The sequence below is a fragment of the Lynx canadensis genome, chromosome C1, assembly GCF_007474595.2.
Source record: "Lynx canadensis isolate LIC74 chromosome C1, mLynCan4.pri.v2, whole genome shotgun sequence".
Lineage (NCBI taxonomy): Eukaryota > Metazoa > Chordata > Mammalia > Carnivora > Felidae > Lynx > Lynx canadensis.
In genome coordinates, this window is record NC_044310.1 from 78,430,786 (window position 1) to 78,442,956 (window position 12,171).

At 39.8% G+C, this 12,171-nt stretch overlaps 1 protein-coding gene and 1 pseudogene across 1 annotated transcript in view; one reads left to right on the plus strand and one right to left on the minus strand.

The window, feature by feature from the left end:
• Positions 1-12,171, minus strand: part of DIPK1A (divergent protein kinase domain 1A) — a 110,711-nt gene that overhangs the window by 58,327 nt on the left and 40,213 nt on the right. The gene's annotated exons all lie outside the window — the stretch shown is intronic.
• LOC115520525 lies at positions 8,197-8,614 on the plus strand (annotated as a pseudogene).

Below are 12,171 nucleotides of genomic sequence, written 5' to 3' on the forward strand. Positions count from 1 at the left end.
CAAGCAGGGAAGGGGCAGAGAGAGAGGGAGACACAGAATCCAAAGCAGGCTCCAGGCTCTGAGCTGTGGGGCTCAAACTCACAAGCTGTGAGATCATGACCTGAGCCGAACTTGGATGCTTAACCAGTTGAGCCACCCAGGTGCCCCTAAACTAGTATGGGTTTTTCAACACTATTTTGCACTGTGTGTGTGTTTGTGTGTGTGTGTGTGTGTGTGTGTGTGTGTGTTTGTGGATATATACAGGTTAATTTAACAAACATGAAATGGTACTAAAGACTCTATTATTAAATTTTATTTTTCATGATGGAATCACTTTTACTTTTTAGTTATAAAAATAGCAAATGTTCATTGTCAAACTTAAATAATTTATAAAGGATACAAATAGAAAGGGAAAGGTTTCCTGGAGGATTGATAAAACATGTTACCTCCTAAATTTGAGTTTACATAAGTGTGAAATGTATATTAATGATCAGAGGCTCTAGGATGGCCCACGCAGAAACTCTACGGCCTGATAAAAGTCCACACTACCTCCATGGAAGGAAAGAATATCCAAGTAGAGGGCTGTAGGATATGAGGACCAATGGGACAAGGAAAGGATATTGGGTTAACACATTCCACAAGGAAAAAAGCAGAAGTGGTACATTTTTTATAGTAAAGGGATGAAAGGAGAGGCTAAGATAATCTCTGTGTGGTCTAGACTGAGGGGCTTGACAGAAACACAAATAAGCAATAAATAATCTCTCAAGCAAACTGAGTATCTAGAAGTACACAAAAATAAAATTAATGGAAAATATACAGAAAAAATAAATTTGTCTCCTGCTTACACTATAAAACTCAAAGATAAATAAATATTTGTTGGTCTAACTTAGAAGGCCAGTTCTTGACTAGAGACTATAGAACATTAAAAAGTTTCTAATTTACAAGTCCATTCCTCAATTTTGCAGCTAGCTCTGATGGAAATTGTTTTTCTTAAGCCAAAAATGAGGTTGCCTCTTCATAACCCCACACTTTCCTAATCATTCCTATAACCCAATGTCAAGATTGTGCTGACATGTTGTCTTTACAATTTTAGTTTGCACTAGTCTGTAGATTGCTTGGTAAGTGCTCTAAACTGTGTGGGTATATTCTGTGTTCTCCACAGGACCGTGAATTCCAGGAAATGTCTTCTTTTCACTTTTATCTAACAATACAATGACTACTAAAATGTAGCCAGATGATCACAAAACCTTGCTTATTAATTCTATGAGGGAAGAGGATAAAAAATAGCAATATATGGCTTCACACTTGGATTATTAATATCACCAGCTATACTGGATTCTACCATTCTCTTAACTAAACAGTTGCTCAAACATTAAAGACCATAGCCCTGAAAACTGCCTATTAACCTTGCTTCATCTCCCACCCCAGCCCACACCATCCCCACTCTACAGAACTTCATGCTGCAGAGATACCAGCGTATTAATGCTTCTGAAACACACAAGTGCTATTTCACATCTCTAGGGCTTTCACATGTTTTCTTCTCTCAGCAGTACCCTTCACGCATCTGAGCATCTGGATTACCTTTCCATCCTTTATAACCCACTCAGAAGCCACCTCCTCCAAGACCCCCCATGTCCACCCTAAAAACTGTATGATGCTTTCTCCTGTTCTATCTCTATACCTGGAACAAAACTTCTACTGTTGCACTGAGTGTACTGTGTTGTAATTAACCTACTACATGTATTTATTCCATTAGACAATTCCAGGCTTGGTAAAAATTTATCCAGTTAAGGAATAATGGGAGGAAAGAATGGAGAAATGGAGGGCAGGAAACCCAAGGAAGTTTCTGTCACCTCCTCTGAGCAGGAACCATGTCTCATTTTTCTCCATATCTCCAGGGAGTAGGGCAGGTCTTAGGACATACAGTACTCACCAAATGTTTGATAAATTTTTTGACATAAATTTTAAAGGAAAGAAATAATAAACCACTTTAGTATGAAATTCTTAAAGGAAAAACTGCCATTAATCGAAACCAGGTATTGTTTGAGCCAAATCAATTGTGGTGCACATAAGCACCTTAGGGGCCCAGCTTGAGACTCTATGGAATCTTAGTGCCAAGAATTAAGGTAGGCACTTGGAATTCAAAAATGCCTGGGGGGTCTGGGGGGCTCAGTCGGTTAAGTGTCCAACTTTGGCTCAGGTCATGATCTCACGGTTTTGTGAGTTCGAGCCTCATGTCAAGCTCTGCTGCACAGAGCCAGTTTGGGATTCTCCCTCTCTCTCTGCCCCTCCCCCACTTGCATTCTGTCTCTTGGAAAAATAAATAAATAAACTTTAAAAAACATGCATGAGACATGATTCTCTCCCTGAAAGGGCTCGTAGCTGAGATGGGGAATCAGGTTCATAATAAGATAATCATCATATAACATGATAAAACCTATATCCAGGATATGTTCAGAATACGAGGGTATAAGGAAGAGATGTATATTATCTAGCTGGTGGTGATGGTGCTGGGGAGAGGGAGAATTTGGGAAAGACTTCCTGAAGAAGATGGTCCCTGGGCTCTTAGATGATCAAGGCATGCCTTAATATGTTTTGTTGATGGGTGTCCATGAAGGGGACTAGTTGCTTTACGGCTCAAGTATCCTCCTGGGAAATCACTCATTCTAAGGGGAACTGAATCCTAGCACATAAGCTACAGTAAGGACAGTAAGTTGGTTTTGGAGAGGTAGCCAATACTGTGTCTTTAACTGGACCAGAAGAAGAACCAAAGAGAACTGGATCTTGGAGGACATTGTGCATCAGAGCGTGAGGGTGGCAGAAGATTTTACCAGAGTAGCCAGAGTGTAAGAGGAAGGAAAGAGGTGTGGGATGTGGTGGCAGAGAGAACAACATTTAGGGATCCAGACTGGAGGAAATGGCTACCCACGAAGTAGCCCAGAAAACTGTATTCCAAGGCAGATTTGAGCTATCCCTGGTGACTCTGACCTAATTGTGAAAGAGTTTGGAGGAAGCCAAAGTTTCCACAGTTGGGAGGCTAATGTGAAGTCAGAGAAATATTTACCTGCTGCTGTTATGGACACCTTATTATTATTATTATTTGAAATCCCAGATTGCTTTGTCCTATGTTGCATGAGAAAAGTATGAGCCACCATTCCAGCCCACAAAGAGTTTACAATTGTGTTGAGAAAGCAATTGTTTTCATTTCATTTTTAAGTGCTATAGAAACACACTCAGGATAAAAAAAAATATCGTTAAAGATTTCCCAGAAAAGGAGGGAATGAAAGCAGAAAGCAAAGATGAGAATATCAGACCACGTCCAGAGATATTTACAGATCATGTATTTGTTTAAAAATCTGAAGTAGAACAAGGCGGTATATACAAGCTTACTAATCAGGAGATTTTGGTGGAACAGAGTTTAAAAAAAAAAAAAAAAGACAATGTGCTACATTCTAAATGCCCTTGAGGATAGTAGGAGAGTGGCAACCTAGGAACCAGTCTCAGGCAGGACAGTGGCTGTGGGGTAAAGTGTCAGGCAGGATGTCTCAGGAATAAGAACAGTCTGGAGAAAGATAATTCCTTAGGGCTGGGCGGTGGGCAAGAACTGGATCCAAAGTGAAAGGCCTACAAGATTCTGACAGATGAGGTCAGGGGAGGTATCTGGAAAGATTTCCTGAGTCAGAAGTAGCATATACAGAAAACTTTCCAAGGAGTCCTCAAGCAAGAGGTGAGCTGTTAACGGTTCCTAGCTAGAGCAGACAAGACTCCCAACATAAGTGCTTGAAGTTAATTACCTTGTGTTGCCCAGGGTTGGCAGGCAGGGAAGGAACATGTGGAGTTGTCCAGAGCCAGCAAGATAGTAGGCTTCTGCATTTATATTCAGATCTCTGAGAAGCAGAGGTGACCTGGTGGGCTACTACTTGCTAGAGATGGTGCCTGTTAGGTGTGGGTGTGGCTAACGGTTTCATCCTGCCTCCATTTTCAAGTGTCAAATCAGGGTAGTTGCTAAGAAGCACTTAAGGAAGTCATTTACAGAAGGTACAAGGCAAGAGACCAGGAATTCTGTTCTCAACCTCTTAATTCTCCTATTACTTGGAAATCCATCACACTGAAGGTAATCAGAAAGCCCTCTTATTGTTTACTTCAGGTTGGAAGCCATTGCACAAGGCTATTAAGATGTCACATTTGTCTTATGGTCTACTGTTAAAGTTAAAGAATTTTGAAAAATGGAAGAGGTTAATATTTTAAATGTCTCCTTTTACATTGTTTTAGCTAATGCTGTATTTTGAATAATATTTGTATTCTCTCATTTTACCGTTTAATGAAATCTTAATTGTTTTTGGCTCTCTTGTTCCACTATTTTGTATGCTTTTTTCCTTGCTTAGTAATAGCATTTCATCAAGTTTTCTTTAGTTTTTTTTCACTGAAAATAATACATGCTCATTTCAAAAGCTGAAAAATAAAGCATAAAATTAAAAAATCATAGTCTTGTAGTAATCATTAACACTTTGAAGTAGTTCCTTTCAGTCTTTTTTTTTTTCTGAGAAGCCTATTTTTTCTTTAATTACTGTACTGTAATATTATTTATTTGAACTTCTGGATCTTGTGGTAAACAGTGCCTGAGGGAGAGGATTTTCCAGATGAATTGTTTGTGCCCAATTACACAATTTTGTCCAGTGGGAATAACAACTCATGAGGAAATTGTCTGCTTTTAAGTTTGATCCAGATACCACAAGATACACATTCTTTCAGATTCGTGAGTGTGCTCCATTCCAGCTGTGTGGTTTGCTAGGATGAGGACTGTACTAAGAACCTGTGTGGCCTCTGTATACTGGCAGTCTTGTAGGAACTCTGCCAGATCTTTCAAAACATACGTTCTGTTCTTAAGTTCTTCATTTTTATTTGTTTTTCAATCAACTAATTTTTTTTTCTTCAAGAGGTTGTGTGAAATGTCGGCATAGTTTTGAACCCTGCCTGGCACATAGGAATGTCTGTTACCTTTGTGAATGAAACAACATGCAGCTAGGCACCACACTGTAGTTGGTCTTCTCTCCTGAACACTGGCTCACCTTCTGACTTCTGATACCATCCATATGCTACTATCTCTTCCACAGTTTTCATCTTTTATTTTTCCCTATGTTCCCAGAACATTTCTTAAATGTGTTTTCCACATCACTGCTTCAGCACACCTCAGTGTGAATTCTACCTTTTACTGTCTCCAATTTGTATCTTAATTCTGCTACTGCATGTTCAGTTTATCTATACCTATCCATCCTTACTGCCCCCTTTTATCTCAGCCTTCTCGTTTCTTATGCTTTTATGCTTCAGTTCAATACAGGCCAGGTCTTCCTACAGCAACAAAGGATAACAGAAATGTTTTTAAATTTCTTATAGATCTTATACTAAATGATTTTCAAAGTTGTTCTTCCTTTAATTCTTCATAATGGCATTCTCCTTCATTTGTTCTAAAAGCGTTGTAAGTTCGAGGAGGCAGAGCTAAGATGCTAGAGCAGTAAGAGGATCCTTGGCTTGCCTCCTCCTTCAGCCACAGCTATATAAATATTAAATCATCCTGAATACCCAAGAAGTCAATCTGAGGACTGACAGAACAAACTGCACAACTAGAGGAAGAGAAGAGGCCACATCATGGAAGGTAGGTGGTGTGGAGGCATGGATTGGAGGAGAAATGGATTGCAGGTGCTGCGGAGAGGAGGGAGCCCAGGTCACGGAGAGGCAAGAGAGAGAGAGAGAGAGAGAGAGAGAGAGAGAGAGAGAGAGAGAGAGAGAGAGAGAGAGAAGGGGGAGCCCACAGGGATCACACAAGGAAAAAATTTCCCCAAAGCCACTGATTGGGAAAACAAGAGGGTCGATTTTCATGAGTTTTTACAACCAGTGGGGCTCAAAGACTGGAATTTTAGAGGCCCATGGCATGGCTGGTGTAGAGCCCAGAAGGCACTGCAGTGTTCTATGGAGAAGGAGGGCAGATAGCTCCAGGGCAGATGACTGAGGATCCCCTGGGACACACTGAGAGAGATAGTTCCTCCTTCTTGGAACACATCTGGGAGAAATGGCATTGCTTCTCCAGGGACAAAAGTTCCAGCAGACACTATTTCTCTCCCCTGCTCCTCAGCATAGGTTCAGAGACAGCTGCTGAGGGCAGCTAACCTGGACACTGGCTTTTTGCTATGCTTTACTCCAAACCCCATGCCCCTGCGCTTTGGTGCTACTGCCCTTCTAGGACAAACCTGCATCAGTTTCAGCTTGGTGAGATCCTCCTCAGAAGCCAGAGAGGGTCCCCACCACACCAGATCCCTAAAATTTAGAGTTTTAAAACTCAGCCAGCCTGCCTGGGATAGAGCCCAAGATGCTCTGTGTTGCCAGGCAGGGAGACAGCCAGGACAGATAGGATGAAGGTAGGGATCTGAGGGACACCTGGGACACATGCGTGGAGACTGTTCATTCTCCTGGGAGGGCTTCCTGGACAGTAGTGAGCAGGAACTACCCTCTCAGGGGATGATGGAAGGGGCTGGCACCATTTCTCTCCCCTACCCCTCAGGATAAACTACCTTCAATAAGTAGCACAGTGCCAAGTGGCCCTAGATAGCTTACACCAAGCCTCGCCCACCCCCCCTCCCCCGCACTCTGCAGGTGCTGCTTTTCTCAGGCAAGTGTGCCTAAGAACCAGCATAGTGGGTCTCTTCCCCAGAGGAGCAGCACAAACACCCTACACACACCATGTCTACTGACCATAGCATTGTGCAAAGCTTCAGTTCTAGTGGAAATAGCACCAGATCTCATTTAATAAGCAGACCAGAGCACACCTGGTTAAAACTTGCCACACTCTGGTCAAGGAGTGGCCAACACTCTCCACTGCAGGCAAGGAGAAACTCTGCAGAAAACTGACCTGAGGGAAAGAGCAGCCAAAACACAGCAGCAGAGTGCACACAACATATACCAGGGACACTTCCGGAAGTGCCAGGCCCTGGACAGTGTATGACCTCTTCTTCATAAAGTCATTACTATCAGGAGAGGAACATAATAGGCTTTCCTAACACAGAGAAGAAAACAGAAATTTAGACAAAATGCAAGATGGAAGAAATCATCCCCAAAGAAAGAACAAGAAAAGATCATAACCAAGGATTTAATCGAAACAGATATAAGTAATATGCCTGATCCAGAATTTAAAGTGACAATCATAAGGATACTACCTAGGCTTCAGAAAAGTATGGAAGACACCCAGGAGTCCCTTACCACAGAGATAAAAGATCTAAAAACTAGTCAGGCCAAAATGAAAAATGAAAAAACTGATATTCAAAACCAACTAGATGTAACGACCACAGGAGAGAAGCAGAGGAATGAATATGTGATATAGAAGATAAAATTATGGAAAATAATGAAGCCTAGAAGAAGAAGGAAAGAAAAATATTAGATCATCAAAGTAGACTTAGGGAACTCAGTAACTTCATAAAGCATAATAACATTCATATCATAGGAGTCCTGGAAGAATAAGAGAGGGAAAGGGGGGCATAAGGTTTATTTGAGGAAATTATAGCTGAAAACATCCCTAATCTGGGGAAGGAAACAGACATCCAAATCCAGGAGGTGCAGAGAAGTCCCATCAAAATCAACAAAAGCAGGCCAATACCAAGACATAACATAGAGATAAAGAAAAAATCCTAAAAGCAACAAGACAAAAGAAGTCCCTAACTTACAAGGGAAGACAAATAAGGTTAGCAGCAGATCTCTCCACAGAAACTTGGCAGGGAAGAAGGGAGTGGCATGATATATTCAATGTGCTGAATGGGAAAAATATGCAGCCAAGAATACTCTACCCAGCCAGAAAAGGAGAGACAAAGAGTTTCCCAAACAAAACTAAAGGAGTTCGTGACCACTAAACCAGCTTTGCAAGAAATATTAAAGGGGACTCTAAATGGGAAAGAAAGACCAAAAGCAACAAAGACTAGAGAGGAACAGAGAAAATCTCCAGAAACAACAACAAAATGAATAATAAAATGGCACTAAATTCATATCTATCAATAATTACTCTGAATGTAAATGGACTAAATGCTCCAATCAAATGACACAGGGTGTCAAAACGGATAAGAAAGCAAGACCGATCTAGGAAGAAGAAGAGGCAAGAACAACCCACAGACCAGCCAAAGACTGCATGCCACTGCATCCCTGCATCCAGCACCCAGATCCTGACACTGTCACCACCATGCCCAAGAGAAAGGCTGAAGGGGATGCTGAAGGAGATAAAGCCAAGGTAAAGGATAAGCTATAGAGAAGATCTGAATGGTTATCTATTAAACCCACTCCCCAAAGCCAGAGTCCAAGTCTAAAAAGGCCCCTGCAAAAAAGGGAGAGAAGGTACCCAAAAAGAAAAAGAGGAAAGTTGATGACGGCAAGGACAGGAATAACCCTGCAGAAAACGGAGATGCTAAAACATACTGGCACAGAAAGTTGAAGGTGCTGGAGATGCCAAGTGAAGTGTGTGCACTTTTGATAACTGTGTACTCCTGGTGACTGTACAGTTTGAAATACTATTTTTTATCAAATTTTATAAAAATGGAAAATTTTGTTTTACTTTTTTTTTAAGTTATGTTGTTAGCACACAGGACACTTCATTGTTGTTTTGGGGGAAGTGTACACATCACTAATAGAATATCTCCAAAGCTAGACTGATACAAAGGGAAAAACACCTTCCCCTTCTAGTTTTGAGAAACTTCCTCTTGGCTCCCAGGAGGAGGGATTCCTTGATGTTGACACACACTAGCCGGCTTGACATAATAGCCTTGTGGTATGGAAAAACTAAAATTAATTTTTTATGTCCTCTTCTCTCTTTCTGACTTCAACATAGACTTGACTCCGTTAAACCCAGAGACCTTTTAGAACCCAACCCCAAAAAATGATTCCCAGTATGTCAGGCAACCTGGTGTCACCATTGAGATTGCATCCCTCAAAAGAGTTCCTTTTCTAGTTAGCTATCAGATCTTCAGAATGATAATTCTGCCATTTTCATTTCATTACTTGAAAGTCAGGGATGGCTTGTGAAAAGTTGTTAAACAACATGCTAAATGTGAAATGTCAACCCTTACTCTAAGCTCTCCCTATTCAGGGCATCAAATAAAGACTTCATTGGGTTTTATAGTAGCTTTCAGATTTTGGTAGCCCATTGAAGAAGGGAGTCTGAAAGTTGTTGTATAGTGTTAATGACTGGCTGCCAATGTCCTGCCTGAAATACCATGATTGTTTATGAGAAGTATCTTTAATAAAGCTGGATACAGTTTGAAAAAATAAAAATAAAACAAGACCGTTCTATATGCTGCCTACAAGAGACTCATTTTAGACATAAAGACACTGCAGATTGAAAGTGAGGGGAGGGGCGCCTGGGTGGCGCAGTCGGTTAAGCGTCCGACTTCAGCTAGGTCACGATCTCGCGGTCTGTGAGTTCGAGCCCCATGTCAGGCTCTGGGCTGATGGCTCAGAGCCTGGAGCCTGTTTCCGATTCTGTGTCTCCCTCTCTCTCTGCCCCTCCCCCATTCATGCTCTGTCTCTCTGTCCCAAAAATAAATAAACGTTGAAAAAAAAAATTTTAGAAAGTGAGGGGATGGAAAACCATTTAGCATGCAAATGGATGTCAAAAGGAAGCTGGAGTAGCAATACTTAACATCAGACAAACTAGATTTTAAACCAAAGACTGTAACAAAACAGGAAGAAAGGCACTGTATAAAGGGCACTGTATAAAGGGGTCCAACCAACAAGAAGAATTAACAATTATAAATATTTATGCCCCTAGATGGAAGCACCCAAATATATAAGACAATAACAAACATAAAGGAACTCATTGATAGTACTACAATAATAGTAGGGGACTTTAACACCCCACTTACAGCAAGGGACAGATCACCTAAGCAGAAAATCAGTAAGAAAACAATGACTTTGAATGACACACTGGAACCAGATATATTCAGAACATTTCATCCTAAAGGAGTGGAATATATATTCATTTCCAGTGCACATGAGACATTCTCCAGAATAGATCACATACTAGGTCACAAATCAGGCCTCAACAAGTACATAAAGACTGAGATCATACCATGCATATTTTCTGACTACAACACTATGAAACTTGAAGTCAACCACAAGAGAAAATTTGGAAAGACCACAAATACATGGAGGTTAAAGATTTCATACTAAAGAATGCATGGGTCAACTAGGAAATAAAAAAGAAATTAAAAAATACATGGAAACAAATGAAAATGAAAATACAATGGTCCAAAACCTTTGGGATGCAGCAAAATCAGTCATGAGGGAAGTATATAGCAATACAGTTTCATGACCTGTATCTTACGGTTCATGGGATTGAGCCTCACACTGGGCTCTGTGCTGACAGTGCAAATCCTACTTGGGATTCTCTTCCTCTCCCTCTCTCTCTGCCCGTCCCCCACTCACGCTCTTTCTCGCTCTCTCAAAATAAATAAGCATTACAAAAAAAAGTCATTGCTCTAGGGAATCTACTAGAGATGAAAGGACATTAGATTTCTTACATAACTGTCTACCATATTCACCAGAAAATGTTCAGAGTTATATATCTAAGATGCAAATCTAATGTCATTCTTCTGCTTAAACCCTTCAAGTTCATTCTGAAAGCAATGGAAAGTAAAATGTAGTGATGTAAGAATAAATGCAGCAGGGGCCATTAAGAAGACTGTTGTGATGAACTAGGCAAATTATGAAAAAGACCTAAAATAAGGCAGTAGCTTTGGGAACAGAAAGGAGATGGCTCTAAGATCTGGAGATTGAACATACAAAGAGCAGAGACAAGGATATACTGAAAGAGGAAAGGTAGTGATATTTACCAATTCAGGAAATATAGAAAGCAGACCAGTTTTAGAGTAAAAGAAGGTAAGTATGGTTTTGGAAATGATGAATCTGGACTTCCAAGTGGTGAAGGTCAGGAGGCATTTGAATATTGAGGCTTAGAGCTCAGCAAATAAGTAGTAATTGAAATTACGAATATGAATAAAGTCATCTAGGGAAAGTAAATAGAAAAATAAAAGGTAAATAATAAGATCCTGGGGATCAGGACATTTAAGTAATGAAAACAGCACTGCCTCACAAACAAATATTCAGAAATGTGTGAAGAGTAGCATTACAAAATTAAGGGAGGCAAAACAAGATAGTAGATTCAAACTCAAACAGATCAACATAAAACATGAATGAACAAAATGCTGTTAAAAAAAAAACAAACAGCCTGTTAAAATAAACAGCTGATAATAGCCTGTTAAAAAACAGATTATCACAGATAAAAATAAAACAAAATATAATCTAATGATGTGCTATTCATAAGACTCACATCTAATTTAAGAATACAAAAATGCTTAAAGTAAAAGAACGGAAAAAGTTATCACTGATCAACTATAAACTGAAAGCTGGTACTATAGGTGATAATATAACCATACCAGCACCAGCCAAAACAGACTTCAAGGAATATATCCTAATGATAAAATGAGAAATCATCATGAAATACAGCATTTTTAGATTAATAGGTTCCAACTGTACAACCTCAAGATACATAAAGCAAAAAGGACAGAACTATAAGGGGAAATTGGAAAATTCACAATAGTAGTGAGAGATATGAACACCTCTCTCAATAATTGGTAAAATAGGTAAACAAATAAAATTAGTAAGACCGGAAAAGATTTGAACAATATGACAACATGAGTAGGAAACTTAACCTGATATAGAATATTTCACCCAGCACTGCTACATACATATTATTTTCAGCATACGTGGAACTTTTTTTTAGTGCTAAGGTATAAATTTGGTCTCAATAAAATTCAAAGGGTTCAATTCATACAAATAAGCAACTAACAGGGAATCTACAGCCTTAAAGGCACAGGTCAGAAAAGAAGTTTGAAAATCACAGAGTCAAAAGATCTGAAGACACCTCAGCAAAGAACATATACAAATGGCAAATACATATATGAAAAGATGTTCCACATCATACACTATTAGGAAACTGCAAATTAGAACAATAATGAGATACCACTATGCATTTATTAGACTGGCTAAAATTCAAAACACTGACAATCCCAAAAACTGGTGAGGATGTGGATCAATCAGAACTCTCATATTGCTGACGGGAATGCAAAATGGCACACTCTGAAAAAAACAGTTCAGTAGTTT